The 26353-nt window shown below is 40.9% G+C and overlaps 1 long non-coding RNA gene across 1 annotated transcript in view; it reads left to right on the top strand.

Moving 5' to 3' along the window:
* Nucleotides 1–372: 372 nt before the first annotated feature.
* The window catches only part of LOC147149222 (uncharacterized), a 73956-nt gene continuing 47975 nt past the window's right edge, over nucleotides 373–26353 (top strand). The window contains exons 1-2 of the long non-coding RNA XR_015086469.1: nucleotides 373–548; nucleotides 21207–21247. This is a non-coding gene — a long non-coding RNA (uncharacterized LOC147149222). The remainder of the gene's footprint in view (nucleotides 549–21206; nucleotides 21248–26353) is intronic.

Here is a 26353-nt window from a genome sequence, read left to right as displayed (position 1 = left end):
CACAGGACAGTGACGATATATTCATTATAAGCTCATAATGATGTAAGACAACCAGGAGAATCGTACCCACGCATGCATTTATCGCCAATATATTAATGCGACGCTCTTGTGACTGGACTCCCTCAGATGAGAATCAAACATCTGCAGATAAGTTCAGAACGCTGCAGCTGGGGTTCTGACCAGAACAAAGAGATCACAACACGTTACTCCGGTACTTAAGACTTTACACTTACCGCTAATCGCGTTAGGGCTAGTAAAATTCAATTAAAAATTGAACGTATGAAAATGGAATGAATGGGTTTCCGAATGCTATTTTTGCTGTAAAAAGGTTAAGTTGCTGTTCTGGGTCATTCCGTTCATTGAGCAAGAACGCAGATAGCGAACTGAAGGTGACGCAGCAAAGTGTTTTTTAATCAAGCCGAGAGCTTTCCAAGCGGCGAATTAACGAGCGGAGGTAGCAATCCTCCACCCCCGCGGTGCCACGCGGACGCGACTCTTCAGAAAATGATCTGGCAGTCGCCTGCTAGTTAGCCACGAGAGTGTCGGAGGTGAGTGCTTGTGTAAACTTGCGGATGATGGATCCGGCGCAGGCGCTGAAAAGCTGCTGTCTGCCACTTCTTATTGGCCGAGCCGAGCCTGGCCGGCCTGTCGGCTGCTTCACTGGGCCGCAATAGAACGCCACGCTCCGTTTGCGTTGAAATACGCTCTGTTTAATTGGATTTGCCGACCTTGACGTTGCATTTGGAGAGTCCTAGTTGTACAGTATTTGGCTCACGTGTTTGTGCTTGGAAATTTGGAAGTTGTAAAATCACAACTCTTCCTTGTAGCACTTATTGGCTGGATCGGCCGTCAGGCAGGGCGGGTAGAAGCCCGGTGGGCTGGAGTCTTCAGGGGGCATGTGGCGCAATTGTTGCATCTTTAATTGATTTTTTGCACAGCGCACAAATCATAGGGAGCAGCCTATAAAAATGTTTGCAAAATAAAGACTAAGTTGAACCAGTCAGGAGTAGCACTGGACCATCTTGAACAGAATACGTCTTTTGATGAAATAAAAATAAATCGGGCGGATGGGCCTGTTGGTCAAAATGCCAGTCCAGTCTTTGTATTAGTTTATATACAAGTATATTTATATATAATTTGCACCTTTAATTGTAAAAATATGATTGTTTTGACCGTATTGCTTCATTTGCAAAATTATTGCCAATGATTGCAAAAGTATAGGTTTAAGTTGTATTCCAATTTTATTTTGACAAGGTTCCAACTTTGCTTTCTTAAAATGATAGATTTAGTTTAAAATACATCTTTAGTCCTAATATTTTATTATTCACTTTTTCTTGTTATAGTTTGTAGATTTTGCAGTTAACTCATTCACTGCCATTGACGTATTTATTAGCGTTTTCACAGTCCATCAATTTAATTCCAGGAATTGATTTATATTTTTTTTTCTATTTTTTTTCAAACGTTAGGGTAAAAGAGGGTCTGAAAATGTCTGGCAGCAAATAAGTTAATCCCATCAAATCGTATCTTTTTGTAGCATCTCACTTTATTCTCAGAAAATTATCACCTGTTGTCGTATAAGTACGATTTTTTTTCCCAATTTGTTTTCATGTTACGCTATTCTTATAAAACACAAACGTAGTATTCGTATTAATTCACAACTTTTTTACCATTAATGACTTTACTCTCATGCAATGATCGTCTTATTCCGATCATTGTCAAAAATTCTGCTAAAAGCATCTTTCGTCGTCTAATTTCCCAAATGGTAGCCGTAAGACAAACAACGCCGAGCTGCTCAGCTACAAAGTGGCAATCAGCAAAAGCACAATTAGACGACTTGAAATTGGCTTTAATTGAAAGTTGGAGCTAATTGGATTTGGCCTCATTAAAGTCCCATTCGCCGGGCTGACACATTCGGAATCGATAATGAGGTCGGCACCCGTGACTCAGCAGGATGGCGAGCGAACGATGCAGACGCTGATCAAGACCAGCGGCCCCGATAAAGACGAGATTGTTGCGGAGACGCTCGCCATTAACGCAACACAACAAAGCTCATTTGGGGAGCGAGGAGCCACTTTCCGGCCGGGGATGCTGGCGGCCCATTTTTCTCTTCCCTTTCCCTCAGTTAATAATGCCGCACGATATTTTCCATGCAGATAGCCACCAAGCATGAAATCAATTTAAGAGCACAGGAGTGTGAGAACAAACTCGGCCCGCGCGGAATGTCTGAATTTCAATATTTTCTCATTCAATAAAACATTCATGTGCTCGGTAATTTAATATACGGCGAGGCGGGGGTGCCCGTCCTGACATTTTTTGTTGGGGTTACACGGGGAAATTAAATTAAATTGGCTAAACCGCCGTGTGATGCATTAAATATATATGATCGTAAATCAAGTGATGCCATGTGGACCATCCATAATTCCTTGTCATATTTTGAATAATTAAACCTCAGGTAAGAGGTGGGTTTTTTTTTCGTCATTTGAACATGTAATTGCATAAGAAAATACTGAAACAAGAATTCTATTTGTTTTGAAGGATGTTTGACATAACATTTTAAAGCTACACGTTTATCTTTGCATTATTTATATCAGTGTCATATTTTTTCATGCGCGGAAGCTTAAACAGTGGACCCTTAACTTACAAGCCACAGTTTTCCTTGAAAAAGAAACTTGCTTACTTGATTTTAAAAATGTAGATTACAAGTTAGTTTATTACTTTCAACAAAATCACAAGTGCTTTAACTGGAAGTCCATTTTTAACATTAATGTTTAAAGATAGTTTTTATTCAACCAAAATAGACGGCCTATTTTACTAAATTGTTTTTTATAGCGGAAATCATCCATCCATCCATTATCTGTACCGCTTCTCCTCACAAGGGTCGCGGGGCGTGCTGGAGCCTATCCCAGCTGTCTTTGGGCAGTAGGCGGGGGACACCCTGAATTGGTTGCCAGCCAATCGCAGGGCACACAGAGACAAACATCCGCACTCACAATCACACCTAGGGGCAATTTAGAGAGTCCAATCAACTTACCATGCATGTTTTTGGAATGTGGGAGGAAACCGGAGTACCCGGAGGAAACCCACGCAGGCACGGGGAGAACATGCAAACTCCACACAGGGAGGCCGGAGCCGGGATCGAACCCACGACCTCTGAACTGTGAGGCGGACGTGCTAACCAGTCGACCACCGTGCCGCCTAGCGGAAATCAACCCAAACATATTTTTTTCAAGAATATGTTCCCAGCAGGCCCTCTAGTTGAAACACGGCATTAATTTTGCGTTTGTGGAATATAAATTAAGCAGCAAAACGCACTCGTTTTTAGCCATCTCTGGGGGCAGCCATTTTGTCTTCTGTCGACTGAAAATGACATCACAACTGCATCACAACCAATCACGGCTGATCTGTTTTCTGAACCTGAGCTGTGATTGGTCGTTGTGAGCAGTTGTGATGTCATTTTCCGGCGACAGAAGACAAAATGGCTGCCCCCAGAGATGGCTAAACACGAGTGGATTAACACTTATTCCACAAACGCAATATTTATCAGAATTACCTGTTTCAACTAGTGGGCTTGCATAGAACAAATTCTTGAAAAAAAATATGCTTGCGTTGACCTCCCCTTTAAATAAGAAAAAAAAACACACAAAAAATCACTGTCCACATGTTTTTATTGAAAAATAGAGTCTTCCTAGACTTCACTTAAGTATTTTTTTTTTTTTATGTACAGGTATATAATCTAAAATAAAGACAGTCATTTTTGACCTGACATATTTAACTGATAAAACTGTAATGGGAAGAATGTAACATAAATGTACATTGTTTATAAATATAACCCCCCCCCCCAAAAAAAAATGCAACCTGTCGGGACTTTGTACACGTCTTCAAATGTGATGTGTTTTTTTTTGGGTTGTTTTTTTTAAAGCTAGATAACACTTTGTCGACAGTACGGAGTGTACAACCGACGTTAATATCTTCATCTTTAGCTGACACAAACTCAACATAGGGCCTGTATTTCCATTTAACTTCCTTCCTTGGTATGCTTAAAATGTGACTTAGCGCATACGTGACATCACCCCCCCCCCCCCACCCCCCCCAGACGATTGGCCGTGGATGACCTCATCCCGTAATGCTTCATGGTTGAAGATGCCGTTACTTCTTTAATGTTCCATTCTCTAGTTTTTTGGTCATGTGCAATCCGTGCATGTACAGTTGAACGTTTCATTTTGTTGCGACGGATGCGTGAGTGCTCCTCAACAGTCACACAATAATCACTTCAAAGTGCACCTAGAAAGCCAACCCGTTTCCAGTTTAAACTCCATTCTGCCAGGTGGCAAAAGTGTTTAGCAAGAGTCATTGGTCCAAAAATGACATTTGCCGCAGCGCAGCGCAGCGCAGCGCAGCGCTCCGTCGAGGCTCCGCACGGAAGGAGCGGGTCGTGTTCAAGGCTCTTTGTTCCCGTCGCTGTCTGACTGCATCCGTGCGGCGCCTGTGCAGCGAGCAAAGCTTTATGGTGCAAATGTTGAACTTTGCGTCGCCTCACTTGAAGCGCCGACGTTAATTAGCAATATGCAAAAGGAGGCGTGCGTGTTTATTGCCGGGGAGCCAAAACAATTCAACGATTTCCTGTTGCTCGCTGTATTATTTTGCGGGGACTGACATTTGTGAACCCCAAAGACATTGTCGCGTACTTCTGAAAAGCAAATTGCAATCGTTTTTAAATGTGCTTTGCAGTCCAGAATTAGTATTCCGAAGAAATAGAATACATAGAATGTTTGTGGTCTTGGCTTTGTAGTGCCTAAAAAATTACGTTTGCACTACATGCAACTAGGGCGTGAAAAGCTAATACTACTCTCGTATAACCAAAGCAAGACTTCCTTTGTTTAATTGAATCAAAAGCAAGATGTTTATGACAATGTGAATATCTTTGCATTACGCGCAAAAATGAATAAAAAAATCATGATATTTGGTCTAGAGGAAATAGATGCTTCGTGATAATGTGTCTTCATGGTTTTGGCAGGAAGCAATTTTCAACACTAACGTAATCGATAGCGCACGCAAGCTAATACTGATACGACAGAGGCAAGATTTCTGTTGCTTTCAAAGGATGTGCGGCGACATCTACAGAGAGAAGTGGGCTTTTTTTTTTTTTTTTTTTTTTTTTTGCCACACTTGCTTTTCCTAAAAATCACACTAAAGTGTATCCCCTCGTTATTCCGAGCACCTTTCATCTCATTTGCTCTCCCCTAAAAAGCATGCAGAGCTCACGCATTCTGATCAGTGATCACACCCCTTGATGGTGATGTTGCAAGTCACCTTTTTTTTTTTTTTTTTTTTGCCAAGCGGTAATGATGCGAATGGTCATTATGTGAATGAGCTCGCTACGCCTCGGAACAACCTGAAAGCCCGCCATGAGTTTCATGGGCTCATTTTGGGGATTACAGGAAGGTTTTTTTTTTTTTTTTTTTTTTTTCCCCTTCTTCTTTTTGCACCTTTGAAAATGCTGGCAGATGGCGTGAGGCGATGCTTTGACACGCTCGTTGATAGCACATCACGCATTCATACATGTGCAGCACTCTGCACACATGGAGGGTGAAGAAAGTATTATAAACATCCACCCGTTATCCATACCGCTTTACAGTACACCGTTTATTCATACACATTCGGAGTGTGAGTTGGTTGGCAGTTGTGTTTTATTTCATTTCTACCTCTATTCAATTTAATTGTTTTTCTTTTTGTAAATAAATGGAAAACATCTCGAATTATATCACAGACTAATATGAAATACGTGAATTGTGATTGGCACAGCCCTTCCAAGCACATTATGTTGAAAAAGACGCTTATTCAATCTTTAAATTGACCAGTTAAGTATACTTTTTCCACTGTTGTTTTAACCTCTTATTTAAGGTTAAATATATTTTCAAATGAAATTGCCTTAAATATAGTCTTTTTTCCTCTGGTGCCTTATTTTCAAGAGTAAAAAAAAAAATATATATATATATATATATATATAGTGACTGATATGAAATACTTATATCATGATACACTTTTCAACCATATCACGAAGCCTACCCAGCACTAATGACCAATGCGCCGCAGCCTTAACATTTCGATCAAGCATCGATATCAGCTTCAACAAAACCAGCCTGTGTTTGAAACGTTAACATGTGAGTACAGAAACCGAAGGTGACCGGCCTCTATGTGAAACGGTGCCATCTCAGTACGGAAATTCGTGGCACTTCCCAGTACTTGTAGAAATGAAATAATTATAGCCTTTTAATTAAACACCAACAGTGCCAAAGTGTGTGGGTAATACCTTGAATCAATACCTCCAACTCCAATACCGCTGGCTTATTCCGGCGATTTGTCTTTGAGTGAAGAAAGCGATTGTCTGACGATTAGCTGCAAAGCTCGTTGACAGCGGCCGAGCATCGACTGCATTGTCTTGCAGATATTTAATAGCCTGAACAAACGACCTTTCCTGCACAAACGGCCCTGCCGAGTGATATTATACCCGCCCGCGACGTACTGCACGCACACACACACACACACACACATTCAATAGCAGGCCATCGAACGTTGCACAAACACCATTTTGAGGTAGAACTTCCCCCAGCCCCGAAGGAAGATATTATTCACGGCGGGAGGGGGATTGTTTGTGCTGCGGGTGACCTTCATCGGCCGACATATGTCAACATGTCCCGCCGACCCTGACACCTTCGCATATTCACTTTCAGGTGGCCAAGTGTGAATGAATGAGTGTCACTCTCCTCCATCTCCTCATCAGCTGCTAAGTGATGGAATATAGAGGTCAACGCGCGCGCGGGCAAAGACGTGACATGTTGCGGCGCCGCGGGATAATAAGCGTCCGCAATCGAGGCCCGGACGTTGGCAGCCTCCTCGCCATTCGCCTTCTCGGATCATGAGAAGGGGATCAGACCGATGCTTTTTTTTTTTTTTTTTTTTTTTTCCTCTCTCCCCTGGATGGTGAGGGGAGGAGAATTTAATGTGGCTCTCAGGAAGCTATTTCCCAGATCTCACCTCTCATGCTTCCTTTTCAAGGTCACTCCGTGAGAGCAGGTGCGATCCTGTTCCGATTCCCGCACTCCGCTACAGCAGCAAATACGACGTCCGTCGTTCGACCATTAGCGTCATCTCTGAGTTGCGGTGCCGTTGTGCCTCCTTCTGTTCATTAGTTCGGTAGCTAGTCAATGACGTGGTTCCCCCGAGGATCACGTTAGTGGCCTGTTCCAATCGCAGCTTACGAGTGATGGGCCATTGTGATTTTCTGGGAATGTTGTATAAGTGATCAGTGCCGTCACATAAATGAACGTCGTCGTTAATAATAATGATTAGGGCTGTCCCTAACGAAGAATTGATTCGTCTATTGATCGACGTGCTCCCGATTTCGAGGTAGAATTTTTTTTTGTCTCGACCAATTTTGGTGGTGGACTGAGCCGAGATAGCCGTTTTTTTTTTTTTTTTTCATAACATACAATTGAACGTAATTTGAACAAGTTTGTTCTTTCAGAAGTGTGTATCAAACTAGAAGCCCTTTGCACTAACCAGCAGCCAAGAAGGAGCTCTCAGTTTCAAAAAAGGTGGGTGACCGCTGAGTTTGGGTATTTGTTTTTCGCCGCGTCTGCTATAGGCGCCTCATTCACAGAGCCGCTTTATCAGTGATTCTCTTTTTACATCAAGTACCACCTCAAAAAAACATCACTTGCCTTTGAAAGTGCCACCATCATTACTGAAAGCTTAAAAAAAAAAAGAATTTGATATCACTACAAGCCCCGGTTCTGGTTCAAGGCCCGGCTCTACGAGGGTTGGAGGGTTGGCATGAGGCAGGACCGCCCCCTCACAACAGGTTGATTTCAGTCATGTTTGAAAAGAGCGAAACACATAATTGTTGATCTTTGACACGTATGTGATGAAAGCATGTCACATTGATGGTATTTACACCACTCCAATTTTTCAAATAGTGGGGGGGAGGGGGGGGGGGCGTTCTGTGTTACGCAACAATTCATGAGGTGTATTATGTATTGAATTTAAACTGATGAAAAGATAGCACCACATGTAATACAAATGAAATAATTTTAAAAAAGCAGCAAAGCAAAATAAGGATTTTTTTTTTCAGGGATTTAACAAATGATGTGGATGAAAGGCCAACGATAAATACTGTACACCTTTCGTTAAAAGTGCATATTTTTGTGCGTAAAAGGTGTCGATCTGATATAACACAGTTTCTTGACATCGGTTTACAGAAAACAGAATGTCTGTGCGACATGACTCGACGTGGATGCTATTCCGTTCACGCAGCGTGTACGGTGAGCTGATGCGGGCTTGGCACTTGGTATGTAACACGTTTCTATTCAGTTCTATACAAGCTCCCCGAATGATGTTTTCACCTCCCTCTCTCACACACCCACACACACACACGCACGCACGCACGCACGCGCACCCCTAAAAGACGAGATGCATGTCATCCCGCGGCCGCTACATCTGTTCCTCTGCGCATCACATCTGCTTTGCAGGCCGGGAGGGCGTAACAGCGTTTCTGTTTGCCTCGCACGACATGCAACGACACACTGTGGCCACCCACCTCCCTCATCTGCCTCAGCTGATCAAAATGGAAGCATCTCCACAGGGTGGCTCGCTCCTGTGACCTTGGGGTCTACCTTTGTTGCACAAGGTTCGCACATTTGAAATGGTCGTCATTATTGAAATGTCAATGTGCAACTGATAAAACGGGGTACATGGCGTATATACTGTCAGACCTCGTCTGATTAAGCGAAATGTGTGCGAACCAAAGTAAATGTTCCCATTCAGATTAAATTCATGGAAATATCATGTATCCGTTCCACACCCCCAAACAAGACGTTTACCCTGTATTATGGATTCAGTACAAAAAGAAATAATAAGACAAAAATTAAAATGAAACCTTTCTAGTCTCTGCTCTTAACTGCCATTGACGTATTGATTCGTCTTTTCACAGCCGTTAAATCCCAGGAATTTATTTTTATTTTTTCAATTTTTTTCCCAAACGTTAGGGTAAAAGGGGGTCCGAAAATGTCTTGCCATTGCTGATACAGTTGAAAAATCCCCAAAGTTGAATCATTGGAAGTTCAACCAAAGTGCTTCAACCTCAAACAACTTCAACAAACCGTCACCATGTGTGAAGTCGATAGAAAAGCACATCTGGTGAGAGTTCAGTGGTGCTGTGTGCAAAATCCAATAGCAGACACCGGGCTGCTTAAATTATTAACACCGTGGAGCTTTGAGATACAAATTAAATTAAATTCATTCCGTGACCGTGCTTCTTTGTCAAAACACTTGCATCTCAAATCATTTATCCCCATAGAAATGAATGGAAATGCAATTAATCCATTCCAGCCTTTCATCCAAACCCCCCCAAAATCTTTTTTTTTAATTAAGGAAAATAGCATTCTATAATGTTGTCATTTATAAAATCTTATATCAACAACATTAAATTATACATATAAATTATACATAGATGGATGGATGGATGGATGTGGAGAACTTCCCCTTCGCATCGCGTGTCCCGTTCTCCACCCCGTTTAAGAGACAACATGGGGGACTTCATTCATATTCATCTCTGCTTTTTGATATTCATGGTGAGAATCAACAGTGTGTTTGTTTGAAATGCAACAGGGGAGACTCAACATAGGGAATAACAACGCAAAATTAGGGCAACACAAATGAGGGTGCAGCAGACACTATTCACGGAAAATGCTAGTTTGCTACCCGTGAGGCTCAAGTAGGTGATGGAATGGGAATTAAAACCAATACAAGCCCATCTTTTGGAGAAAACAACATTAGAACAATCCAAGACTGTCGGAAAACAATGTTCACCTGCTGAAAAGGCGAAGGCATAAATGGACACTCCTGCGGCGCCTTACGGTTTTAATTAGCTCCGTGAGAACACTCAACGCGCTTGTATCGTAAATCCTCTTTGCACATTGAAATGAATGGAAATGACATGAATCCATTCCGGCCTCCCCACACGAAAACAACAAACAATTTTGTAGTGTGTGTTTTTAATAAGGTAAAAAGAACACTGTATTGTATGTCGTTCAAACAGAACATAGAATGTAAATAAATTAAAAACAATTCATTTTGCTGCTCTGTCGGATGTGCAAAGAGTGGCTCTTCGTTAACTCATTCACTGCCAGACATTTTCAGACCCTCTTTTCCCCTAACATTTGAAAAAAATGTAAAAATAAAAAATACAAATACATTCCTGGGATTGAATGGCTGCACTCTGAAAAGTCAAATAAATACGTCAATGGCAGTGAATGAGTTAATAATAATAATAATCTGTTTTTCACAGAGGATAAAACATATATGCCTGAGTATTGTGACACCTGACTACATGAGTTGCTCCATCGTTTCTGTTCCAATATCCATCGCTTGAAGTGCTTTTAAACCGCCGCATACGGTCGATGCTAATCATTAGCATGTCAATGACATTTTCTATTGTATGTTAGCATTATGCAGGGCCTTTCTAAAGGCTGCTGTTTGCTATTTTATAAACATACGCAACATGCAATTCTCTTTGTTAAACTTCGACTAGGAGTGGCATTAAAAGGTGTGATGCTTCTTCTTTGAAAAATTGTTTGCTCTTTGCCACGTGTTGCTTATTAATAAAGTGAGTTGACACTGCTCTCATACAATGCTCGTATCTCAAGTTTGATCCCTCAAACCAAGTCTAAAAAAAAAAAAAAAAAGAAGCCGAATGATGGCTGGGATCTCTAATATATCGGGTGTCCGGCATCTCAAGGCACCACTGCATTTCCCTTTTTCCAAGCCAGTCATCTTATAAGAACTGTGAGTTTGAAATAAATTATTGAAGGAAAAAAAAAAAAAAAAGCAAAACGTTCTGAGGAATAATTTTCTTCTCCCTACAAAATCAGTCTGAGTCTAATCTCTCGATTTGAGCATAATGCTTTTAATCAAAACTGCTCTACAAAGAAAAGTCACCCTGTGTTGCTGTTCGCCACCTTTCGAGCAAAGACATTCACAGTTCATTAGAAGAAGAAAAGCACTTCAAAGCATTTCTTTTCAGTAGGAGTGACACACACTCTCACACACACACACACACACACACACACACACACACACACAAACAAGTTGATACCAATTCAGATGAATTGAATGAAAGAACGTGTAACAGCAAAATATCAAGAGTGAAAATGTAATAAGCCACTGAAAACCGTAGCACATTTAATTCAGTAAACCAAATCACCAAGCCCGACAAAGAGATGAGACACGAGGATGTCTGTGATTCTGCTCAGCGGGTGATTGATTGATGTGGCTCGAAGTGTATTTATCAGAGAGCGGCGGGATGTAATGATAGCGAGAGGAAAAAAAAAAAAAAAAAAAAAGGGGCCCCGGTGAGACAAAAAGCTCAATCAATCACAATCAGACGCAGCTTAGCGGCACTGCTGGCCCAATTTACTCAAAAGAAATGGGAGGAGAGGAAATCACAATTTGTCTTGACCTGCTGACATGACGACTGGTCAGTGATTGGCATTACCCACCATTTCATTTTTTTTTTTTCCATTTCACCGGGTTAAGTTGCTGCCGAGGAAAAAAAAATGTGCCAACACCTTCAAGCCATGGCTTGGCGATGATGTTAAACTTGTTCAAGCAGCAATACGTCACAGCGCCGTGGCGCCTTGAGATCCGAGTGACCCCACTTATGGGATTTTTTTCGCATTAACTAGCGAGCAAAAATGGGAAACGATTTGAAGATATTGAGGGCATTTCCACTGATTTCCGTGGGGAAAGATGATTTGAGATGAGCGTGTTTTGAGTTAAGAGCGCAGGGATGGAATAAATTAAAAACTGGTATGGCATGGCCCCAAAGCTTTTTTAGCATTAAAACATGCTGATGGCCTTGTGTCGACGTGTTGAAAATGTCGATGGTCTTTTGTTGCCATAGCAACCGTGGGTATACCGTACCACTTTTGGACCAGCCTGGACACTGCTCTGTTGCCTTAAGTGTCGGATGAAAACAATGAAATATTAAATGAGACGGTGTCCTAATGCGAAAAGAAAAATCACTAGTAGGCGATCGTTTTACTTTGAAAAACGAGTCTTAAATTGATCAATACGGTTTTGTGTTGTGCAGAAGAGCATCCCGTTGCTATGGCAACCCCGGATCACCAACTTCCAAGGTCTGTGATATATCAGTGGCTCAGCCAGGACAGCTCTCTCGTGCATTAAACTGTTCGCGCTTTTGTCATGTGAGGTTTGTTTGGGTTTATCATGATATTTCATCGGTTTGGCTACTTTATCTAGTTTTCACTGTCTGGACTATTTTTTTCATGGCAAGTGCAAGTTTGGCGTGAGGCAAAATGTAAATCTGCTTTATTTTATTCAGGTACTTTCACAGACGCGGACAACTTTGCGTGGTTTAAAATGGGCATTTTGCACCGTTGTGGGTGTGAACACAGCTGACTTGATTCAAATTTGGTTTGAACTTATTTGCAGTTGCAGCAGGTTTAGTCTAATTTTAGCCACCAAATTGTCAGGGCATAGAAAAAAAAAAATCAAACCAAATGATCTTGATTTTACTGAACTGAATTTTTCAACGACACACAAAAGATGCAGAAGAATGTTAACATCAAAAGAATGGATTTATATATTTTTTTGTAAGCGGTATTTCTGGGAAGGATGCATCTTCAGCGCGATGGAGGAAGGAGCTCTGTCACGAGAGATAACAATCGTCGGCTAATTATTACGACAATATCCCTTGGCTTTGTGAAAGCAGATGCTCCATTCCTGTGATCCGATTCCGAGAACACGTCGTTCCTTTTCCCTTTTCACGCCCCCTTGATCATTTTGTCAAGACAGACACCAGCTGGATGAAGCTCCAGCCGGCCCGGTTGCGTGTTTTATCGAGGAGACGACACCGGCAGCGTGCGCCACGTGAACCGTTGAGTAATGAGCACACCCAGCAACAAAAGAAACGAGGGGAGCTTTAACTTTTCTATTTTTGCGGTTTTCAAACAATCCTAATGCAACTTTCTCCCATGGGCTTGCAACAGTCTTGCTGGTAGCGCTCTTGTAATGGGTTTGTTGTTCTGGTGGGATCCAATAAGTGGAAGCTCAGGGCTGCCTAAAGCTAGTTGTGCTGCGTAAACAGGCGCGTAATAAAGAGCATCTGGTGCCGAACGGCCGCCGTCGCACCTTGATGGTGCAGACAAATGAATAATAATGACGGCGGGGGAAACCGCCTTTATTCACATCGTACGTGTTGGGGAAAAAAAAAAAAAAAAAATGAAGCACGGCTGTTTTTCGGAGCTAATCTTGGACACCACGTGCAGTCATATTCAAGGTTGTTTGGCAAAGTCACACTTGAAACTTTTGCTCGTCATACACGCCCGTTCAAAAGCATTGGAGCAGTGTTGTTTGTGAATCACTTTCGCGGTTTCGTAAATACTCAAAATGCAAGCGGGAACAAAACCTAAGTAAAAAGCAGCAAATAAATTGTGAAGGAATCATTGCGCTTTTTAGATGTGATTTTAATGAATATTGCGCCATTAATTGCAGTATGTAAAACAATGGCCTTTCTAATTGGTTGTTCGCAATCAAATGCCTCGAAGCCAAAGACGCCCGGTGGCCAATGACGTCACACTACGGCAACTCCAATTGGACAAACTACAAAACGCCCCATTAAATTAGAGTGATGCACTCATTTCTTATTCCCTTTTATTTTTTGCTTGAATTCACCTTCAAAGAGAATTAGAACTAACTGAACTTTGAATTATTACATTTTTTAAATGAAAAAAAAAAAAAAAAAATGTTGTCACGTCAGTTTTAACTTTATCAATAAATATTTTTGTTTTTACCACGCATTGTCTATCTATTCATCTATGGGGGTTTTTTTTTTAGACCAATTTAAATGATACGTCATACATCACTATTAGTTGTCTGTAAATTAATTTGAGTTTGTTACAGTCCAAGGTTATTTATTTACTGGATAAAATATCAGTTCCAATATTTATATTAACAAACACATCTCATTGATACAAATATTGATCAAAGTTAGTGATCTCCCACTATAGAGTCGAAACATTTATTATAGCCCACACTATATAGTTAAATATCCTCATTACAAGTTAACTTTACCAGCTACAGTAAATTTTGAATTTTGTGTCAAAGTGTCAAAATCATTATTAAATCAACTAATCCCAGATTTAAAAAAAAAAAAAAAAAAAAGGAACTTGAGTAGCTCATTACTCTAAAACGAATATTGTAAAGAAACATTACTTTCACATGCAAGTAACCAGTAATATGAAATATACTACATTTTGGAAGTAACTTGTCCAACGCTGCACCCTGGGATGTACAGTACATTTACTGTACATTTAATTCACTGCTTGTATGTATGTGACTAGTTGAAATTACCGGCACATGAGTCATCGCTGTCAAGCGCATCTTACATTTCCTTCCCGGCTTTTCTTTGTTTTACCGGAATGTTCTCTTCCAGCATGTTTTCTCCAGAGATGACACGCATGTAAAAATAAACTGGTACTTTCAAATTCCGACTCCTTTTAAATGTGTATAATCTGGAATTTGAAAAATAGGACTGTGCTTTGGCAACATTTCACTTTACTACAATAGGGCAAATTGATTTGAGAAATATCTAAGTTGAGTTTCGAGCTTGGTCACGCGGAAAACTAAACTCACAAATCAGGTGCCACTGTACTTGGAACAAAGTATAAGAATAACCTTGGATAATGAACCACGTGCTGCTTCACCACGTGTTCAAGACAATGACATGATTATGTGATCACATGCAAAAGTTCCAGTAAATTTCCATTTCAGGTTTATATTTCCTGCATTTGTTCCATTACCGGTGACTTGATATCAAATCTTTTTGTGAACAAGGACTTGGATTTGGATGCTCTGTGACAGGCGTGACGCATTTCAATCCATCCCGAGTTAAGATGCACACTGCGGCGTGACATTAACGACAGCGTGCGTGTGTTTGGATGCAGATGGGTGGGAACTGTTAACGCCGCTGTGATGAGGCCACATTACGCGGGTGCACAGAAGGTGCACAACACGTAACCCCACACGTACACTGGCGACTTTACAGCGAGTCTGCTCTATTTTTGGATCTGCTCGTTAAATATTCATCGCCGGTCCTGTGTCACTGTGGCAACTGCCTTGTGACATGTTCATGCATTATTGCACTTATCACCATGTGATTTTTGTGGTAATAGTAAAAGTTCAGGACACACCTATCTCCTGGGAAATCATTTAGTTTGATAGCGGCTTTGCCACCACTTTGTGGTGGTGTTCAACTTAGAAACGAAAGTTAGCGAGTCAAGCTAACGAATGACTCCTACTGAAATATTGGGACACAAAGATATTTATAGCATACAAAACACATAATTAAGCTGAATTTGAATCTATAATTGACTTACTTTGCATACATTTGGTTCATATTTGTGCGTGTCAATGCCTTATTTGGTGTTTTTAAGTCTCCTTATCAATAGGAAAAGTTAGCTAGCCAGGTTGGCTACTGTTAGCACAAAGCTGCTCCTATTTGCTTCTGGTGTAGGAACTGTAAATGCCGAACATTTAGTAAAAATAAAAGGAAATAGAATATACATAAGTCAGATCAGTGTTGCTGAATAACTTGAATTACAATAATTCGCTTGTTTACGTAGTTCTCGACATCAGCCGTCAACTGGAGTTGAGTTTGCTAAAAGTGCTTGTTTTTTTCCCTTTGCTAAAACTAACATGTTCAAACATTTGGATCTATAATTGACTTACTCTGGATACATTTGGGGCATATTTCTGAACACCAAATTGTCTCATTTGGTGTTTTTAAGTCTCTTTATCAATAGGAAAAGTTCGCTAGCCAAGTTGGCTATTGTTAACACAAAGCTGCTCCCTGACCAAATTTTTCTGGTTCAGGAAATCTAAATGCAGAACATTTTGTTAAAATAAAAGGAAAATTAAAAAATACCGAAATGAGAGATCAATGTGGATTAATGAATTTAAATAATTATCTTAATGACATATTTCTCAACATCAGTAGTCAACTAGAAGAAATCACATTCACTTGTTGAATTTGCTAACAGAGCTATTCTTTCTTTTCCATTGCCAAAACTACCAAGTTCAAACAGTGTAGTTGTACTTCACTTCCTTAATATTTCATTTTAAGATGGTGTTCCACTTGAAAAACAAGTTATCTTATTGAATTTACAAATGTTTAGCGCAGTGCTGAATCACTGTGGTTCAAAACACTGTTTACATGTCAACTTAAAAAAAAAAAATGAAAAAAATATTGCTGCGATACATTTCCCAAAACACTTAAAGGCTTTCCGTCAATTTAATGGCTAAAAATCTGTCATCTTGGCATTATTTGCAGAGCTTATATGAGTGTGATGAAGCGGATCATCTCTACGCCTGCGACAGCAGCACTAAGAAAACGGACAAAATTAGCGATAACAGAGGAACTGCTCAGTCAAACGAAGCAAATGGACATGAAAAAGCTTCACAAGGTCAGCCATGCGTCAGTGACGCGGCTCCAAACTCGGAATGTCGTACAGCGGCAATTCCACCTTGTGACAAGAGTTTAAGGCCATGCGCAGATGTAGGTGTGCTAATCCCCAGGTTCCACAGACTTCCATTCTGGCTCTAAAGTAGGCCATTAAAAAAAAAAAAAAAAAAATGTCCAAAAAAAAAAAGAGGCCAACAGCTGACTCGCCTGTGGCAGCGCATCAAGCGCTCGGTGGGATTGCACTTTGAACAGGCGGGAAGGGGAAAGAAGGGCCAGGGAGCAGAATTGCTCAATGCAGCACATGATGTCTCCATTTGAAATTCGCACTCTGATTAAAAGGACGCGAGGGAGCGCTTGATGAATTATCTGTAGAGAGAACTAAAATGAATTCAAGCAACAAATATGATTGTTGGATCCCAAACTCAGGCTTCCCACCCTAATTTCAAACTAACACAGACTTTAAAGCCTAAACTTGATGATCTAACCCAGGATTAAAACCCTAATATTGAACCCAAAGCCCATCTTAAAATCTTGATTTACAACGCCAATTCTATTTTGAAACACTTGCCCAGGGTTCAAAGCTCAAATTGAAACCCTGACTTGATATCCTAACTAGAATTGCAATCCTTATTTGAAACCCAAACTTGAACCAATAATGTTGGCTTTGAAACCCAACCCTGACCTGAAACCTTGGCTTGAAAGCCTAACCCAGGCTTAAAATTCCAATTTGAAACCATAACGCTGCTTTATAACATTATGTTCAAAACCTAATCCTGGCTTCAAACCCTACTCTCAAAACCCAATCCAGGCTTGGAAACCTGCTTTCAAGACCGAACGCTGACTAAAAAAACATAGCTTCATATCCTAACTTCAAACCATCACCATGGCCCGAAACCCTAAATTTAAAAACCTAACCCTGCTTGACACCTTACCCTAGGGTTGAAATCCTAACTTGACACCCTCAGTGAGGCATGTAACCTAAATTTGAAACCCCAACATGAAACAATAACATTACCTTGAAACCCCACTTTGAAACCCTAACCTTGACCTGAAACCCTAACCTTTATTTGAAACCCTATTTCCAAAACCTAATTCTGGCTTGAAACCATAGTTTGATACCCAAACCTGAAACCCTAACCATGGCCTGAAACCTAAAATTTGAAAACCAAAATCTTGCTTGAAACACTACCGTAGAATTGAAACTGTCATTTGACACCGCAAGCCAGACACGAAACTTTTATTTGAAACCCTAATCAGAACTTCAATACTTTTACTTGAAACCATACTGTGAAACCTGTTTGAAAACCTAACCCAGGTTTAAAAGCCTAATTTGAATTCCCAAATGTTGCTTGAAACAACACCATCCCATGACTGAACCCCAAACTTGCCCCCCTTAACCTTCATGAAACTTTTATTTGAAACCCTAATTTGAAACCCTACATGGATATCTTACTCAATAGCTCCTCAGAGGTGCCGATGGAAATTTGACTCCCAGATCGTCTCCATGTGACAAATGAATGTCGTGAGAATATGATGTTCATATTCAAATGTTCTACAACCCAGATTAAATGTGTAAATATTTTACCTGATCACCATTTGATTTATAATCTGGTGCAACACGAGGAGAGTGTTTGGGAATAAACAACGTTAAACATTAGCATCAGCACAGTTACGTGTTGCATGTTTCATGGATTTATCAGATGTGCATCGAGAATGTCTTGCTTCCTGGCCGTCTGGTGTTGGTTCAATACGCACGCAAAGCAGATGGAAATGCAATTAATAGATTTTTTTTTTTTTTTTTAAGAAATAAACCACACGCTCCACCGTTGGCGAGTATGGCGAGCGAGGATTATTATGATGTATTTATCATAATCTGTTACGTGTCAGGCACAGCGTGTGTGGAGCGTTTTGCCCGACAGTCATGCTTTAGTTTTCCTTCTTCAAAATAAAGACATATTTTTCGTTTTTATATTTGTTTGCATTCACCAAGTATTTAAGAGGTAAAAATAGCCACAGGAAGCCTCTAAAAAAGGCGAATATACTTGAAAAAAATATATAGTTGACGTCTTAACTAGAGCGAAACCTCGAAATTCATGCCAGATCTCAGTTCAGACTCATTTGAACCCAGTCTTAAAACCCTCATTTGAAAAGATTAAACTGCCTTGAAACCTCACCTTGAAACCCTAATCCACGTTTAAAAATCCTAATACGAAACCCTCACTTGGAGTTATGAAGCTGATTGAAACCTTAACTGATTCTTGAAGCAGACTTGAAACCCTAATTCTAAAATCTAACCCAGCCTTGAGAACACCTTTGAATCCTCCAAATCTAACTTCAAACTCTAACACTAGCTTGAAACCCTAAACCAGCTTTGAAACCTTAACTTGATACTGTAACCCAATCTTGAAATCATAATTAGAAACCTCGACTCTTGTTTGAAAGCCTACATTAAAACTGTAACTTTATCTTGAATATTTTCTTGTAAAGAAAAAATGTTGGGGTTGACTTCCTCTTTAAAACCCAAACTCAGGCTTAGAGCCCTAATTTGAAACCAAAACCGTAGTTTGAATACTAAATGTGACCTCAATTCCAAATTTGAAATTCTAAAACAGTCACCAACCCCAAATCTGAAACCCTAAACCCGAAAATCTATGACAACTTTGAAACCCTAATTTGAAACCCAAACCGTAGTTTGAATCCTAAATGTGACCTCAATTCCAAATTTGAAATTCTAAAACAGTCACCAACCCCAAATCTGAAACGCTAAACCCGAAAATCTATGACAACTTTGAAACCCTAACCCTAGTTTGAAACTCATATCTGAAACCCTGAACCTGTCTTGAAACCCTACTTGGAGCCCATCCAATATACCTAATCGGTTTGACATCATACGATCCATAGCATCTGTGTACCTGCTATCTGTGACGTTTTCTGACAATACGCATTCTCCGTAGTTTACATATGTCATCGGAAAAAATGCAATATGCAGGTTATTTTGGGGAATATTCAAGCGCGACGGTGGGTTTTTGTCCTTGCTTTCCGTGTGTGGAGCTGGGCCTTTTTTTGGGGGGGGGCGATAGCTTCTTGAATGTGAAAGGAGGTTATCTCTGAAGAGCGCACCTGGGACGGGGGGAGGGTGATAAACATACAAAATAATAACAAACACACGCCGATAAGCAAAAACTGCATGTTTTCAAAATGGCCCTCGTCGTAAGACAACAGCAAGGACGCGGGAAAGCTCCACAAAGTCGCATTTGGAAAAGAAGAGTATCATTGACCAAAATGTAATTATCTTTATCGAGGAGGGGAGATTCTGTTTCCTTTAATCCTCTCGTACGTGAACATTTTAAAGTCCCAACAAGCCAGTCGTGTGTGTGTGTGTGTGTGTGTGTGTGTGTGTGCGCGATTCTAAAACAGCACATCTAGGAACTAATGTTTAATCTTCTTTTGGATTTATTGAGCAGAAAATTGAGCTGCGGTGATATTCCAGTGTGGGAACATTTATTAAAAAACAGGCCATATATGAGTGGAATTTAATATTGGCTGGTTTTAATGTTGCTGCTTCATAAATGTTTATGACATGAAGAGCAGGTCACTTTATTGCATCTCAAGTCTCATATTTGTAATTTTATTTTATTTTTTTTCACCTGAGGAGGTCGAAATATTAGGAACAGCTCATTTTCGCTATTCTGGCTAATACCTCCTTCACGATGAACTTTTCTTTTTTTTTTCTACGATTGAGCTTGATTTCAGGAGATTGCAGCAGGTTGCAGGAGAGCGAGTCTGATAGTCTGCGGTAATTACCATTGGAATTGGGAATCTCCAGAAACATTTACTGGCAATTAACATGGGCAAGAGCACCGCAACGTTTGCGCTCGTCAGAAATCTGAAGGAAAAGTTAATTCGTTCGGGCACTTGCTGGTTTTTCTCATATTTTGAAAACATGTTTGATTTGTTTTGGTGTCAAACTTCAAAGCTGTGACGGGCCATTGAGGGATTGCGATTTTTGGTTACGGATTTTGTTTTGTTTTTGGGCTCTGATTGAGTGCAATAAACGACATCGGTGCTCGGCTGTCTCCATCGTAATCGATTCAAAATTGCTGCAAAGTGACTTGAGCCAACCTCTGCTTCGACCTTCAAAATGGATTTTAGAAGATGTTGATGTATGAATGGGTTGATAGAACTGCGACGGACCCCAATTTTCCCCAAGCAATGAAAAACTCTCCCTCTCATAGCATATTTATCAATTGTACGGAATTTTTCAGACAAGTGTCATAATAAGGGGAACCATTGTGAATCAGAATGTGTAAAAACAATGAAACGTTCGGTTTTAACCGTAATAACCGAGGTGAGTTGCATCAACTTGTATGGCCATTTTTAACATGGCACTAATAATTCAAAAGAAGTCAAACTCTGGTGGACAAGCAACCATTCAATTGCTGTAGTTCTTGAATTGTCACCCTGGACTAGTTGCCCATCCTCTGTTAGTAGCGATGATACTTTCCCAGCATAGTCCAGACCAGTGATCAGATGATAATGATGCTGTCTTTAGACCTAGTGAAGCAGCATGTAGCTCATTTAGCGATATGATAGATTGTAGTAGGCATGGGCCAATTACCGGTTTTCAATAATTGCTCATACGTGCTCATCTTTTTCTTTTTTGCAGGGACTTCTGAGCAGGGCACAATACGAGCGGCTGCTTGCAGAGTTGAGTAAACGAACCCCGTCTCTGAAGTTAACTGGAGGCCAGTCACTTTTTTGTCTCCTAGATGAGCAGACGGGGGAGGGGTGAGCAGTTACGCACAGAGGAGGAGAAAGAAAGAGGCGGTTACAGTTCCATGGATGCCTTTTGATTAATGTACACGTTCCCGACAAAAAAAAAAAAAAAAAAAAAAAAAAAAAAAGGAAAATAAACATGTTCCAGTGTGTACTAGTTAGCCCCAAGGACAACATGAGTATCTCACCGATCCGTTCTACAAATAGCCAACCGGTGATGAGATTCTCCGAGATTCTCTCAACTCATCATTTTTTTTTTTTTTTTTTTTTTTTTAGAGAGCACAAAGTGTACAAAAGCATTTCATTTTGGAGATTTAATTTGTGGGGGGCTCGTATCATATGAAATGCTCCATTGATTCCGCCCCCCCAACCTCCATGGGTATAAACAGAAAAAGCAGTTGTCACTCCATCACGAAGCCGCACCCGCTTACCTATTAACGGACTGTCATATGAAAACACACAAAGAAGCAACCGTCGACATATTTTGTGAGTTTTTGGGGCTCTTCGCTCATGGGAGTGCTTGTTTGCCTGTCAAGTCGTCCCTATTTCCGGGGCTTATATTTGTGCGGCGCTCGCTCCCAATTAAACACAGCAGCCCGTGACACACACATCAAAATGATGCAGCGGTTGAAACGGAAAAAAAGGAATCCTTGGCTAAATCTTTCATTTCGGCATGTATTGCGGACAGAATGAGGCGAGAGGGCCGCTGAGCCGCGGGGAAAAGACAAAGACAAAATTACAGTTACAGTTACATTGATGCCTTAGATGGATTACCTCCAACAGAGAGCACATGGCTTGGTAACATACTTAAAACAATATATACACAAACTAAGGTTCGTGTTCATACAGTACATTACTAACCAAACCCCTCAAGCACCTTAAAAAAAAAATTTAAAAAAACTATCCATAAGCTTCACAGTGAATCGGTGCTGTTCAAATGCTTTGAGGGCACGGAAATCCTGAGAGAGAGAGAGAGAGAAAAAAAAATCATCTTTAGAAACCTTACTGATAGTATTTTAACCGGCTTTTTCATCCAAGAAGAGGTTCTCTTTTCAGGAAGTGGAAGAGCCCAAGCAGAAATAAAGACGTATGTAGGACAAACATCCCGACCGAAAGTACGACTCCAGCCAAACACCGCAGGGAATATTTTCTTCCTCGTAAAGTCACAAACACACACAACAGGGGGAAAAAAAACCTCTTAGGCTGGATTTAGTCAATAATGGTGCTGTGCGTGGGTGTCAAACTCGAGGCCTAGTGGCCTGATCCAGCTCAATTTATGTGGCCCGCTGAAGAAAATAAATTGTCTACTGCAATTGTCTTGCTAAATGGGCTTGTTCTTATCATTTTGGCAGAAACTCTTGAACGAAATTGCAATTTTTCGTCACTTTTAACATGTTACAAGCATTTTACATCCGTCCCTCCATCCATCCATCGATCTTCTGATCTGATTCAGGCCTCACTCACTATGTCGAAAACATGAATATGTCATCAGAAAAGGTACTACCTCAAAATAAGAATAAAAGAATAAAAAATGTAAACATTTGACCGTAATGATAAGCAAAATGAGCTCGGCCGCTAACATTAGTGGCTAACTACCTAACCGCCAATGGGGATTATCTGTGTACATGTGTTGCTCCACCATTTGTGTTCTAATATCCTTTGCTTGAATCAATTTATCACCACAACACCTGTGCTATCTCTAAACCCGTCTATGGCGTTTTGGATTATGTGTTAGCATTAAACTAGTGGAAGGCAAACTTTAGTTTTATGTGTAATTCCCTTTGATGTTTAGAATGACAAACTCCAACTGCGAGTAGCATTAAAGGGAAGTCAAGTCAAGTTAATTTTTTTTAAACATTATGATCTATGCACCCCCACTAGTCTAAACACTACACTCTGATGAATATCGAGTTTGTGTAATATGAATTAAGCAGCAAAAATCCAGCCGTTTTCATCCCTCTCAGGGGGCGGCCATTTTGCCACCTGCTGTCAACTGAAATGACAACAAATTAAACTGTTAAGCAATCAGTCAATAAAACCCATCTAGGCAGTGTATCAACAACTTTGCAAACTTGGACATTGGACCGGAGAGACAAACCCTCCCGGTTAGCTTAGCGCTAGCCATCTGATTTAAAACTTTACCAGAAGCGAAAAAAAAACACCCTGGGTTCTGCCGTTGACCAGTTTACTGCAAATGATCCTGAAGGTTAAACTAAGTTAAAAAGGAAAACTTGGCTGCGTTAACGGGTCGGACGCATACAGTCATGGTACACTCGGATAGATTTTCAAAAAAGTGAATCTGAGGCTTGGTAAAGTATTTTGGACAACATATGGTGTAGATAAAGCGCTCTATAAGTGCACTGCAGTTACCATAACAATCAAATTGGATTTCTCATTTTTTGGGCTATGATGGATTTTTTTTTCGGCAAAAGTACAATTACTGTAGAAACCCCCTTTTGAGTTGATTCGGGATTGGTTCCAACTACTACAAGACTGCAGCTTGTTGTGAATTGAGTTGAGTAGAGTTGACTGCCACCAAGCGTCTTTCAAATGTTTGCTCGCGAATGAAAGCAAAATCTCAGCTGAATGGCAGCTCATATCTTGAAAAACTCCTAATTTGGCTGCTCTCAAAGCACCACTTTTCATATTAGCTTCTTTTACAAACTAATTTGATTTCTTGAGCTGTTCACTAAATGTAAGCACAGTGAACGAGATGTTATTATGGATACAGGCACTAAAATGGCAAATGGGCTTGACGACCAGCAGTGCAAATGAAGCCTTAGTGCTTTTTTGATGCTCTCATTCTGATCGTGATAACCTTGCACGCTTGCTGCTTGCAGCTGTGCGCCATCATCTACAAACATTACGGCCAAAGCCTAATGTTGCATCATCAGCGGCCCTCATGCCCCGCACAGCCTTCCATCGAGTGGTAGTCGGGGTTCACGCAAACCCCTAAACGCCATCAAATTGCAATGCCCGAGCAAAGTTAAAGCGGAAGTCAGCCCAAAGATATTTTTTTCAAGAATATGTTCCCAGCAGTCCCACTAGTTGAAACCCAGCATTCTGATTAGTTTGTGGAATATAAGTTAAGCAGCAAAATGCACTCGTTTTTAGCCTTCTCTGGGGGCGGCCATTTTGTCTTCTGTCGGCTGAAAATTACATCGCAACTGCTCACAACGACCAATCGCGGCTGATCTGTTTTCTGAATCTGAGCCGCGATTGGTCGTTGTGAGCAGTTGCGCTGTTATTTTCAGTCGACTAGAAGACAAAATGGCCGCCCCCAGAGATGGCGTAAAAACGAGTGGATTGACACTTTTTCCACAAATGCAATATTTATCAGAATGCCTTGTTTCAACTAGTGGGCTTGCATAGAACATATTCTTGATAAAAAATCTGTTTGCGTTGACTTCCACCTTAAGGTGCTTATGCACACCCCATAATCTTCCAGTTCTGAAAACAACACATCTGGAATTAACCCCAGTTTTGGAAACGCAGGCCTAATTTCAAAAGGCAGTGGAACGTTTTGCACCCCGCCCCCCCCCCAACACCACAGTGGGGCTGTATGCAAATAATACAGCACATATTTGATTTGGAATAATGTAGTTCATAGCCAGAAGTGCAACACGAGTCTTGTATATATTATTGTCGCGGATGGAATTTGCCAGTAGCAGCAGCTGCAAAGCTCACAGAGGGCGGTTTATTCATTAACATGATGACCCGTGGCGCAGATCGACTCGCATGTTGACGTTCGCGCGATAGCACCGCGGCCGCGTTCCACTGTCAACTTTTTTGTTTCCATTACACACATTTTAACATGCGCTTTCCCCCAAAGCTGTTGAATTAAGTCCATATTCCAAATGTTCTCAGCTCTCGCCTCAATCCATAGACTCTATATGCAGCGGGATTTTTACAAACATATCCTTAAAGCTTGTGTTCTTTCGCCAACTCTTTGGATCTCGCCGCTTTGAAGGTTGCTAAAAAGGCGCCGGTTGCAGCAGCGTGTCGCTCATTTCACTTGAAAATATTTATTTTGCATTAATGGCGCTCTCTGCATAAAGAGATGGGGACGACAGGATTTGGATGGCGTTTATCAGTTCTCTTGCAGCCCGTACTCTTCGACTGATTCAGGACAGAACAACAATCCTATGGAATTTTGATTACATTTGGTGACGACTCGAAAGCACGTAGCCCACAGAGCGCCGAACAATTAGGAGTCTTTTCGAAGGCGGCGAATGTCGCGTTAACGTCAGAGTTGGTTTAATGTCGCAAAAAAAAAAAAAAAAAAAAAAACCTTCGTCAATAGTTTTAGTGATTTTTCTTGTCGCATGGAAATTTTGTTCAAAAAATTCCCTTGCAACAAGGTAAGTACAGGCAAACATCTGACGGGCGTCTGACGACCGTTTGGTGAGCATTTGTGACCTTGAACGAAATGAAATGATCCCGAAACCTGAATTATGTTTTGGATGTTTTTGAGGCCTATAAAATCCAAATTTTGGGCCGATTGTTTTGATATCCTCAGAAATTGATGTGCACATGAATTCTGGTGGAGATTGGTTGTAGTTTTCTAACATTAAGTGACATTATGAATCTCTCTTTGGTGCGTACCGCCACCTGCTGTACATATACAGTCAATGCGGTCTGGGTCGCGTTTCCGTCTCTCTTCAGCAAAACGGGCATCCGCCAATAATGGACTGTGAGGCCTGTTCGGACTTGACCAGATTAGTTATAAAATCCTTATGGTTAGTGACGGATAGACGGACCGATTCGTCAGACGGAATGCCGACCTCTGTACGTTAGGTTCTGCGACCCTTGTGAGGATAAGCAGCTCAGACCCTGGATGGATATACGTCAGGTTTACCGATGACTGTTTGTCAATCTCTGAGTCAGTCCTGTGGTTGGCAAGTGTCTAGAGTGATCCCACCTCTTGCTCTTTGCCGGTTGCGCCTCCCTGCTTTAAAGTAACGCATTGATGGACAGGCGATGCGACACGAGAATCTCAATGCCCGCACAGCGTCGCATTGACCGAGCGGAGGTGAT

This window comes from Filicampus tigris, chromosome 4, assembly GCF_054856515.1.
Source record: "Filicampus tigris isolate MCC_2025a chromosome 4, RoL_Ftig_1.0, whole genome shotgun sequence".
NCBI lineage: Eukaryota > Metazoa > Chordata > Actinopteri > Syngnathiformes > Syngnathidae > Filicampus > Filicampus tigris.
The sequence above is the reverse complement of the archived record's forward strand: the minus strand, read 5'-3'. Positions and strand labels throughout refer to the sequence as shown.